Genomic DNA, 10,648 nt, shown 5'->3' on the forward strand with positions numbered 1-10,648 from the left:
TATATGCCCAAAAGATACTTCAGCATATAACAAGGACACATGCTCCACCATGTTCATAGCAGCCTTATTTATAATAGCCAGAAGCTGGAAACAACCCAGATGTCCCTCAATAGAAGAATGGATGCAGAAAATGTGGTACAATGGAGTACTGCTCAGCTATTAAAAATGATGACTTTATGAATTTTGCAGGTAAATGAATGGAACTAGAAAATATCATCCTGAGTGAGGTAACCAGATCCAAAGGAATACACATGCATTCACTGATAAGCGGATATTAACCTGAAAGTTCAGAATACCCACAATACAACTCACAGATCATATGAAGCGTAATAAGAAGACCAAAGTGTGTATGCTTCAATCCTACTTAGAAGAGGGAACTAAATAATCATGAGAGGTAGAGGGATGGAGAAACCTGGGAGGGAAAAAGGAGAAGGAGGGGAAAGGGGGGCAGGATCAGGTATGAAGAGACTGGAGAGAAGTCCAGAAGGTCGGGAGAATAAACAGAAACATGTAGCAGTGGGGATTGGAGAATAGCAGAATCACTAGAAAGTTGTTCCGCGCACCTCCCGTGTCCCCTTTCGCCCGTGGAAGAGAGACACGGGAGGCAGTGTTCGGGTGGTTACCACAGCGAGGCTTTAATCTTGTATCAGCAGAAGTGAAGACTGCGGAAGGGCGGAACCTCGGGAATGGTACTGCTATTTATGCCCTAGAGTGGTGTGTGTTCACTTCTGATTGGCTGTTCACTCATCACCCAATATTATGCCTCGGGATTGGCCAGTGACTTTGGTGCGCTTTTTGCCTTTGCACCTGCGCAGTTAGTTGTTTACTAGTGGGGAGGACACGATGTCCGCGCCATCTTGGAATGGCGGATGTATCACCACTAACCGCGGCTTCCTACAGAAAGTCCCAAATACCAGGGAAGCAAGAGGTTCCCAGGACCCAACAGGGATGACATTAGCTGAAATACCCATCAGAGGGGAGACAGAATCTGAAGAGACCACCTACAGTAGATAGGCATGGGACCTATTGATGGATGATGGATGGGACCACCCACTCATCTCAAATATTTTAACCCAAAATTGTTCCTGCCTAAAGGAAATGCAGGAACAAAAAAATGGAGTAGAGACTGAAGAAAAGGTCACCTAGAGATTGCCCCACCTCGGGATGCATCCCATCTGCAGACATCAAACTGGGCACTATTGCTGATGTCATGATATGCTTACAGACAGGAGCCGCATATGGCTGTCCTCTGAGAGGCTCCACTAGCATCTGACTAATACAGGTGCAGATACAGCCAACCATTGGACTGAGTCTGCGGACCCCAATGGAAGAGTAGGGAAGGACTGAAGGAGCTGAAGGGGATTGTAACCCCATAGGAAGAACAATGATATCAACTAAACAGACCCTCCCAGAGCTCCCAGGGACTAGAGCATCAAGCAAAGAGTATACGTGAGCCAGTCCATGGCTCCTGCTACATATGAAGCGGAGGATTGTCTTATCTGGCATCAATGGGAGGGGAGACCCTTGGTCCTGTGAAGGCCTGTTCCCCAGCATAGGGAGATGCTAGAGGAGTGAGGCAGGAGTAGGTGGTTGGGTGAGGGAGCACCCTCATAGAGGCAAAGGGGAGAGGGGATGGGATGGGGAGTTTGCGGAAGGTAGACTTGGAAGAGGGATAACATTTGAAATAACACTTGAAAGAAAACAACCAATTAATAAAAATTAATTAATTAAAATTACTTTCCAATTGTTATTCCTCTCTCCTGTCCCCCTCTTCCCCACACCCCTGCACACCCCTCCAACATTCAAGTAAAATAAGGACATGGACACTCACTATTCCCCTGCTAGTAAAAGAATCCCTCTTTCAGAAACTCTAAACGAAAATTCTCTGAGAAAAATCATGTTTTCCCAACAACACTGTCAGAAGAGTTCAAGTATATTAAATGATTTCGTTGACTGTCAAGGATTTTCACTTCTTACGCTTCACCCCACCTTGCCTGCTTACCATCACAGATCCAATATAGTAAGCGAAGGGCTGAAGAATTGAGACTGGAAGATGCAATACAAGGAGGCTGGCATTCTGTGGAGAGGAGAATTTCCTGCAGAGTCATGACATGCCTCATACATTATTCAGGGCAAGGTACACTCAGAAAACTTGTGTTGAAATGCAGCATGTTTCAAAGGTTCAGTGCTACTGGAGAACTTGTACATTTTCTAAATAGGTGTCTGAGACTAATCAAATAATTGCCTTAGTATTTTTTAAAAAGCAAACAACTAATCTCTCAGTTTATGGAATAAACCAATTTAAGAAAGTAAATGTATTTAAATAGTAGTCTCTTAGTCTAATAAATTTAGAAATTCAGAGACCCAGGGTTAAACCAAACACAACAGCTGAGAGAAAGAAAGAAAAAAGAAAGAAAGAAAAGAAAAGAAAGAAAGAAAGGAAGGAAGGAAGGAAGGAAGGAAGGAAGGAAGGAAGGAAGGAAGAAAGAAGGGATTCCTAAATGGTCTTCCGCTATATGGTGCCATGTCCAGTTGTCATCAGAGATGCTCCTCCAGCAGTATATGATAGCTGATGCAGAGACCCACAGCCAGATTTTATGTAGATAGAATATCTAAGTTGGAGACCTCCATCAGGCCCTTCCCCTCAGAGATTCAGAACTGAGAAGGAGGGGGAGGAAAGACCGTCAGAGGGAATGGAGGACACCAAGAAACATGGCCACTGAATTAATTAAGCAAGGCTCATATGGGCTCACACTGACTGAAGTAGTGAGCACTCGGGCTACACGCCGCTGTACCAGGTCCTTTGCATTCATGCCATGGATGTTAGCTTGGTGAGTTTGTGGGACTACTGACAGTGGGAACAAGTCTATCTCTCATTCTTGCCTACTCTTAGGAGTCTTTACCTCCTCTGTATTACCTTGTCCAATTTAATTAAATAAATAGATAATTTTGAAAATTATGATTTAGATACCAAGCTCTACTAAGAATGAATAAAAAAAGACAAAAACAACAGCAAAATGAATGAATGGATAAATGAATGAATAAACAAACACTGCTTGTCAGAACTCCAATAGAACAAGTTAATTTCCAGTTACTTTCAGTTTCTTGAAATATGATTTAAGCTTATACATGAAATATGATTTACAAGCTTATATAGAGCTAAAAGAACTTTACAGATAAAAGGGATTAACTATTCATGCAAAACAGTAGAGATCTTTCCCATAGAACTTAGAACCATATAAATAAAATGTATATTTCAAAGTGTCTTGTGACAAAATGTGGGGCAGCTTGACATAGACTTGTCTAACCTATTACCCATTTGAATAAAGTGATATGTTTATATCAGTCTATAAACAATACTTCTTCTACATAAATTCTATACTTGTGCTGCTTGGCCCAGGAAGTGGCACTATTTGAAGACACTATTTAATGTGTTCCTGCCTAGATGATACTGGATTGAACCTATGAACCTGTAAGCCTGCCACAATTAAATGTTGTCCTTAAAAGAGTTGCCTTGATCATGGCGTCTCTTCAGAGAAGTAAAACCCTAACTAGACAGAGGTTGGTACTAGGGACTGGGGTATTGCTATGATAGGTCTGACTATGCTTTTGTTTGGAAGAATATGGATTTGGGGACTTTGGATTTGGAAATGCTTTAAGTGGGGCTTAATGGGTTATTCTAGTAGGAACATGGAAGACTTTGTTGCTAAGAGTGATTTGAACTGTGTAGCTCTGACCCAAGAGGTTTCAGTGGAGAAGAATTTCAGTATGTGCCATAGAGACTGTTCTTGTAATATTTTGGTGAAGAATGTGGCTGCTTTTTGTGCTTGTTTGACCAATCTACCTGAACCTAAAGTAGAGGGATTTATATTAATTGCAATAACAATAGAAGTCTCAAGAAAGCCCAGCAGAGAATTTGTTCTCTTTGTTCTTATGAAGAACATTTTAATGAAAAGAAGAAAGCTAAGAAAACTATAAAATGGATTGTTCCAGTAATGGGGGCGGGGGGGATATTCTGGCCCCAGCAAGCATCAGAATTCAGCCGTGTGGCTCTGGCTTTAGAGTCAAGATTAGGAGGCCCTTGGTCCTGTGAAGGCTGATGCCCCAGTGTGGGGGAATTCAAGAGTGGGGAGGTGGGAGTGGGTGAGTGGGTGGGGGCATATTCTCATAGAAGCAGGAGGAGGGGGCATGGGATAGGGGGTTTCTGGGTGAGGTGAAATGAGGAAAGGGGTTAACATCAGAAATGTAAATAAAATATTCAATAAAAAATTAATTAAAAAAAAGAATAAAAGTTACTTCTGGGACAATAGTGATTAAGAAGAGGCCAGCATCCTTGTAAGACTAGATGCCCCAGTGTAGGGGGATTAGAGAGCGGGGAGGCAGAGGAGGATGTGTGGGTGGGGGAATACCCTCAGAGAAGCAGAGGAAGGGGGATGGGATAGGGGGGGTTCTGGGAGGGAAACCAGGAAAGGTTTATTTATTTATTTACATTTAAAATGTAAATAAATAAAATATCCAATAAAAAATAAATAAGGAGAAGGAGGAGGAAGAAGAGGAGGAGGAGGAAGAGGAAGAAGAGGAAGAAGGAGGAGGAGGAAGAAGAAGAAGAGGAGGAGGAGGAAGAGGAAGGAGGAGGAGGAGGAAGAGGAAGAAGAGGAAGAAGGAGGAAGAGAAAGAGGAAGAAGAGGAGGAGGAAGAGGAAGAAGAGGAGGAGGAGGAAGAGGAAGAAGAGGAGGAGGAGGAAGAGGAAGAAGAGGAAGAAGGAGGAGGAAGAAGAGGAAGAAGAGGAAGGAGGAGGAGGAAGAGGAAGAAGAGGAAGAAGGAGGAAGAGAAAGAGGAAGAAGAGAAGGAGAAAGAGGAAGAAGAGGAGGAGGAAGAGGAAGAAGAGGAAGAAGGAGGAAGAGAAAGAAGAAGAAGAGGAGGAGGAAGAGGAAGAAGAGGAGGAGGAGGAGGAAGAAGAGGAGGAAGAAGAGGAAGGAGGAGGAGGAGGACAAGGAGGAGGAGGAGGACGAGGAGGACGAGGAGGAGGACAAGGAGGAGAAGGAGAAGAAGAAACCAGCATCAGTGAGGAGAAATCTGGAAAGTGTTTTCTGAGAGCACAAAGAAGCTGTGTTCCAGAGATAGCCATGGTTGTACCTCATGCTTTAGCTGGACTTGGTAGTATGTTAGAATCACCAAGGTGGTACTGGTTTTGAAGGTATTAAGGGGTCATGGATAGCAGCTGAGGCTTGGCACTGTGAGAGGCCATGGAAGGCCACTGGGGAAGGTGCAACCTCAGTTGCAGTTGATGGCCTGGTACTGGAGAACATGCAAAGAAGTTGAGGCTTAGCACCATAAAGAGAATCTATGAGAGGCTATTGGAAACGTTTAATTGTAATAGAAGACTCCAGGATATTGGAGATGCCAGTACCATGGGATGATCACCAAGAACAGTAGTGGCAGTGAAGTTGAGTCAACCAGAGCCTAGAGTGCTACTGAGGGCAAAGCAGATGTGACTGAGTCCTTTGGAGGAGGCCAGATCAAGTGTGGATCCCAGACACTATAACAAGAAGCTGTAACTTTGAAGTTGCCTTGAAGACTCCAAGATGTTGGAGATCCAGACACATGGGATATCTGCTGAGGAAAGCTACTAACAGGGAATAAATAGAACCTGCCCAGAAGAAAAAAGTTTGTTGCAGTCAGCAAAGATGAAAAAGGAGTTGGAGATCTGAAGACTGCTTTGACATCAGACACAGAGATGCAGAATTTAGAGTTTGCCCAACTGGTTTTTTGACTTGCTTTGAGGATTACAACCAAATGATTGGATGAATCACAGAAGTGACTTTGAACTTTGGACTTTCAACACTGTTGAGACTGCTATAGACTATGGGGACTTTTGAAGTTAGACTAAATGTATTTTGCATTATGCTATGTTTAGGTATGGCTCCCATAGACTCATACATTTGAACAAGTTTATGGGGGCAAGAGAGCACAATGTAATGGTTTGTATATACTCAGCCCAGGGAGATAGAATATTTAGAGGTGTGTCTTTGTTGGAGTAGGTGTGTCACTGTAGGTGTGGGCATTAAGACTTTCATCCTAGCTGCCTGGAAGCTAGTCTTCTGCTAGAAGCCTTCAGATGAAGATGTAGAACTCAGAGCTCCTCCAACACCATGCCTGCCTAAAATGCTGCCATGCTCCCACCTTTATGATAATATACTGAATCTCTGAACCTGTAAGCCAGCCCCAATTAAATGTTGTTTTTATAGGGATTGTCATGGTCATAGTGTCTGTTCATGGCATAAAACCTTAAGCTATTACTCCTAAGTAATTCTAGATAATGGCTATAAAACCATGAATTATCTTCAGCATAAAACATCAGTCTCCCAATATTCTGATTTCTACTAAAATTTGTGTCATAAGGCTGTTAGATATTTTGAGACATTTTCAGTGGTTTTAGTTTTTAATCGGAGGCTTTAGTAATCTTTATATTTTTAGAAAAATGAAAGTTCCAAAATAAGGGAAAACATCACATGACTCCATGCAAGTTAATGCCTCCTCCTTCTGTAAATATATTAAATTGTATTTCTAGGAAGGTTAAAAGACATCAGTTGGCCCACATTGTAGACAACAAATTATCCACATTTTCTTTACTCACATAAGTGAAATATACCTCATCACTTTAGATGTATTTCAAGAAACTTTATTTTTTATTTTATTTTATTTTTTAATCAAACTTTGATTTTTACTTTTTCACACAGGGGTTATAAACACAAAAAGGCAGGATGTGGGGAAGGGGATGACACAGGAGCATAGGTGTTCAGGGGGAGTACAGATATCTTCCAGAACAGAGTATCGGCTGGGTGAAGAAGATTCAGAGAACATGTCACTATGACTCTGTCTGTGAATCACTTGTTTCTTATCTAAGCTGGTACTATCCACCAAGGTTACCTATCTACAAGATCTATGGCTATTAGTTCTTATCCAGGCTGGGAAATTTCCACCAAAGCTGCCTGTTTACAATATCTTACAGCTATCTGTTTCAGTGTTTTTCCACAGAGACCAAGGCTTTGTGTTAGCAGGCTGACTTAGGCCTATGGCTGATTTTAGGCCTTCAGTGTATAAGCAAGGCTTCCCCTAACATCTTCTCCCTTCTTCAAGTATAGAAGGACTGTGGCAATTCCAATCTTGCAAAGGCGGGGATAGAGGCCTGACCTCCAGTAATTAAAGGGGACCTTGTAATGGCTCTGGTCCTTCTGTCGTTGTTCAGTGAGGCATGAGGGCCATACACATTCTGATGTTCAAGAAACTTTATTTAACCCCACACACACATACACACCATCTAGTAGTTCCTAAGAGATGACCAGGGTGTAATCAGAATGGAACATCATACCTTGTAGCATGATCTGTCTGACTGAGTGGGCTCTTTCAAGCCTTTGCCCTGTTGGGTCTAGCTCAAGAGTCCACTTTAACTATCAATGGAAAAAGACTGAGGATTTTTAAAAATAAAAATTTTAAATTATACTACAGTGCATCATTTCTTCCTTCTCTTTAATCCCTCTAAACCTTCCAATACACCCTACTTGCTTTCTTTAAATTTCATAACATTTTTCCTTAATTGCTGTTACAAGCATATATGTATCTGTATATGCACACATATATGTATGTGTATATGTATACAGTAATAAATATTAGGCATTCATACTGGTGAGATTCTATGGGTATAGCTTCTAGTATTACTAGGAGAGAAAATTTCACAGCAAATTCTCTGATCCTCTGGCTCTTACAATGTTTCTGACCCATGTCATTTTTTTGTAATGTTCACAACTCTGCATTTGATTGGCTATCGTTTTTTATAGTGGTTTCTTTCTGCTGCAAAGAGAAGTTTCTTTGATGAGGGGCAAGGACAACACTTTTTTGTGGGTATAAGGACAATATTTAGATTTCTGCTAAGGAATTACTCTAGATTAGTAAACTAGTGCTTGTAGGTTTTCTTCCAAGATCCACAACTTAATTAGTACCACATAGTTGGCTAGGTTTCCTATATCCAGCATGCATCTAACACTTGCACTTCAGCAAAGAAACCCAGGACAGTGAAGGACATATATGTGCCACAGGGTCAATCATGCAAGGACAAAAGGACTGGAAGACTAGCAGAGCAAGAAGATTCTAAAAGATGGGTTAAATGTGTTTTATTAATAGGCTGAAATAACTCACTGAGATGAATTGATTCTCACATGGATCTGTGTATCCTGCCAGAAAAATTAACCCTAAGTGAGGTAACATGTCCTCACTGTACTTACAAACAACCATCAACTTTCTATTATATCATGTTGGCTATCAAGTCAAAAGTAAAAAAAAAAGTTAAGGGGAAAACTATTCCTTGTCACCGTGAAAGCAGTCCTCCAAAGTGCTGTGCTGGAGATATACTAGAATAAAACACCAAGAAGGAATATGATCTGAGTGAAGCAAATCTGAGTAAATTAGAAATCAGGAAGCCTTGAACATTTAAAGTGAGGCAAAATAAAGGACTCTAGTTCACTGAAAGATCCTTCGGAAATATCCCACAACAAGCTATACTACAGGGTAATAGTGATAAAAAAAAAAAAAAAAAAAAAAAAAAAAAAAAAAAAAAAAAAAAAAAAAAAACAACCACTTCATGCTATTGGTATAGAAACAGACATGTTTGTTGATCAATGGAATCAAATTGAAGACCCAGAAATAATCAAATACACCTATAGACACTTGATTTTTGATAAAGAAGCCAAAACTATACAACGGAAAATGAAATTATCTTCAACAAATGATGCTGGACAAATGGAATGTCTACATGTAGAAGAAGAAAATTAGATCCATACTTATCACCCTGCACAGAACTCAAGTCCAAGTGTATCAAAGGCCTCAACATAAAACCAGACACACTAAATCTCATAGAAGAGAAAGTGAAAAATACCCTTGAATGCATTGGTTCAAGAGACAAGTTCCTGAACAGAACACCAATGGTTCAGGCTCTAAGATCAACTGTTGATAAATGAGACCTCATGAAACTGCAGAGCTTCTATAAGGCAAAGGACACTGTCAATAGGACAAATCTGCAGTCCACAGACTGAGAAAGGATCTTCACCAACCCTACAACTGACAGAGGGCTAATATCCAAAATTTACAAAGAACTCAAGAAGTTAGACACCAACAACTCAAATAACTTAAATAAAAACTGGGGTAAGGAACTATACAAAGAATTCTCAACAGAGGAACCTCAAGTGGCCAAGAAGCACTTAAAAAAATATTCAAAGTCCTTAGTCATCAGGGAAATGCAAATCAAAACAACCATGAGGTCTCATCTTACACCCATCAGAATGGCTAAGGTAAAAAACTCAAGAGACAGCACATGCTGGCAAGGATGTGGAGCAGGGGAAATACTTCTTCATTGCTGGTGGGAGTGCAAACTTTTACAACCACTTTGGAAATCAATTTGATATTTCTCTAGAAAACTGGGAATAGTTTCTACCTTAAGACTCAGCTACACAACTCCTGGGCATATACCTAAAAGATTCTCCAACATCCCACAAAGACACTCACTCAGCTATGTTCATAGCAGCTTCATTTGTAATAAACAGAAACTGAAAACAACCTAGTTGTTCCTCAACTGTAGAATACACAAAGAAAATGTGGTATATCTACACAATGGGATACTATTCAGCTACTAAAAACCAAGACTTCATGAATTTTGCAGGCAAATGGATGGAACTTAAAAATATTATCCTAAGTAAGGAAAAACAGTTCCAAAGGACATGCATGGTATGTACTCACTTATGAGAAGATATTAGCCATAAAATACAGCTACCATGTTACATTTCACAGACCCAAAGAAACTAAACAAAAAGGAAGACCCAAGCAAGGAAGCTTGAATCTCACTTAGAAGGGGGAATAAAATAGTCATAAGAGGCAGATGGAGGAAGGGAAGTGGGAGGAAAAGGGATTGGGAGGGGAGGAAAATGGGGCATTCAAGATCAAGTATGGGAAGGATAGGAGAGATGGCTAGATGGCCACGAAAATAAATGGAAATCTGCAACTGAAGGGAGTGAGGAGGTGGGGGAGGGGAATCTCCAGGGTGACAGAGACCTGGGATAAGAATCAATGGTAGTGACCTTAGCTGTGACTCACTACATTGGAAATATGGAACCTGAAGAAGTCACCTCCTGTAGCCAGACAGGAACCCCAGTGGAGTGATAGAGACACCAACCTACCTACAAAACTTTCAACCCAAAATTTATCCTGGATCTTTGACAAAGAATGCAGGCATGAGAGATGGAGCAGAGACTGTAAGGAATGCTCAAACAATAACTGGCTAACTTGAGACCCATCCCATAGGCAAGTACCAATCCCTGTTCTGAGCCCCTCCGTGTCCCCCTCGCCAGCGAAAGAGACACGTGAGGCCGTGTTCGGGTGGTTACCACAGCGAGGCTTTATTCTTGTATCAGCAGAAGCGGAAAGACCCCAAGCCCAGAAAAGGCACTGCTATATGTACCCTAGAGTGGCGTGTTCACTTCTGATTGGCTGTTCACTCATTACCCATAATACGCCCCGGGATGGGCAGTGACTTTGGCGCGCTTTTTGCCTTTTGCACCTGCATAGTTAGTTGTTTACTAGTGGGAGGACAGGATGCCCG

This window comes from Arvicanthis niloticus, chromosome 11 (genome assembly GCF_011762505.2).
Source record: "Arvicanthis niloticus isolate mArvNil1 chromosome 11, mArvNil1.pat.X, whole genome shotgun sequence".
In the NCBI taxonomy this organism is placed as follows: Eukaryota; Metazoa; Chordata; class Mammalia; order Rodentia; family Muridae; genus Arvicanthis; species Arvicanthis niloticus.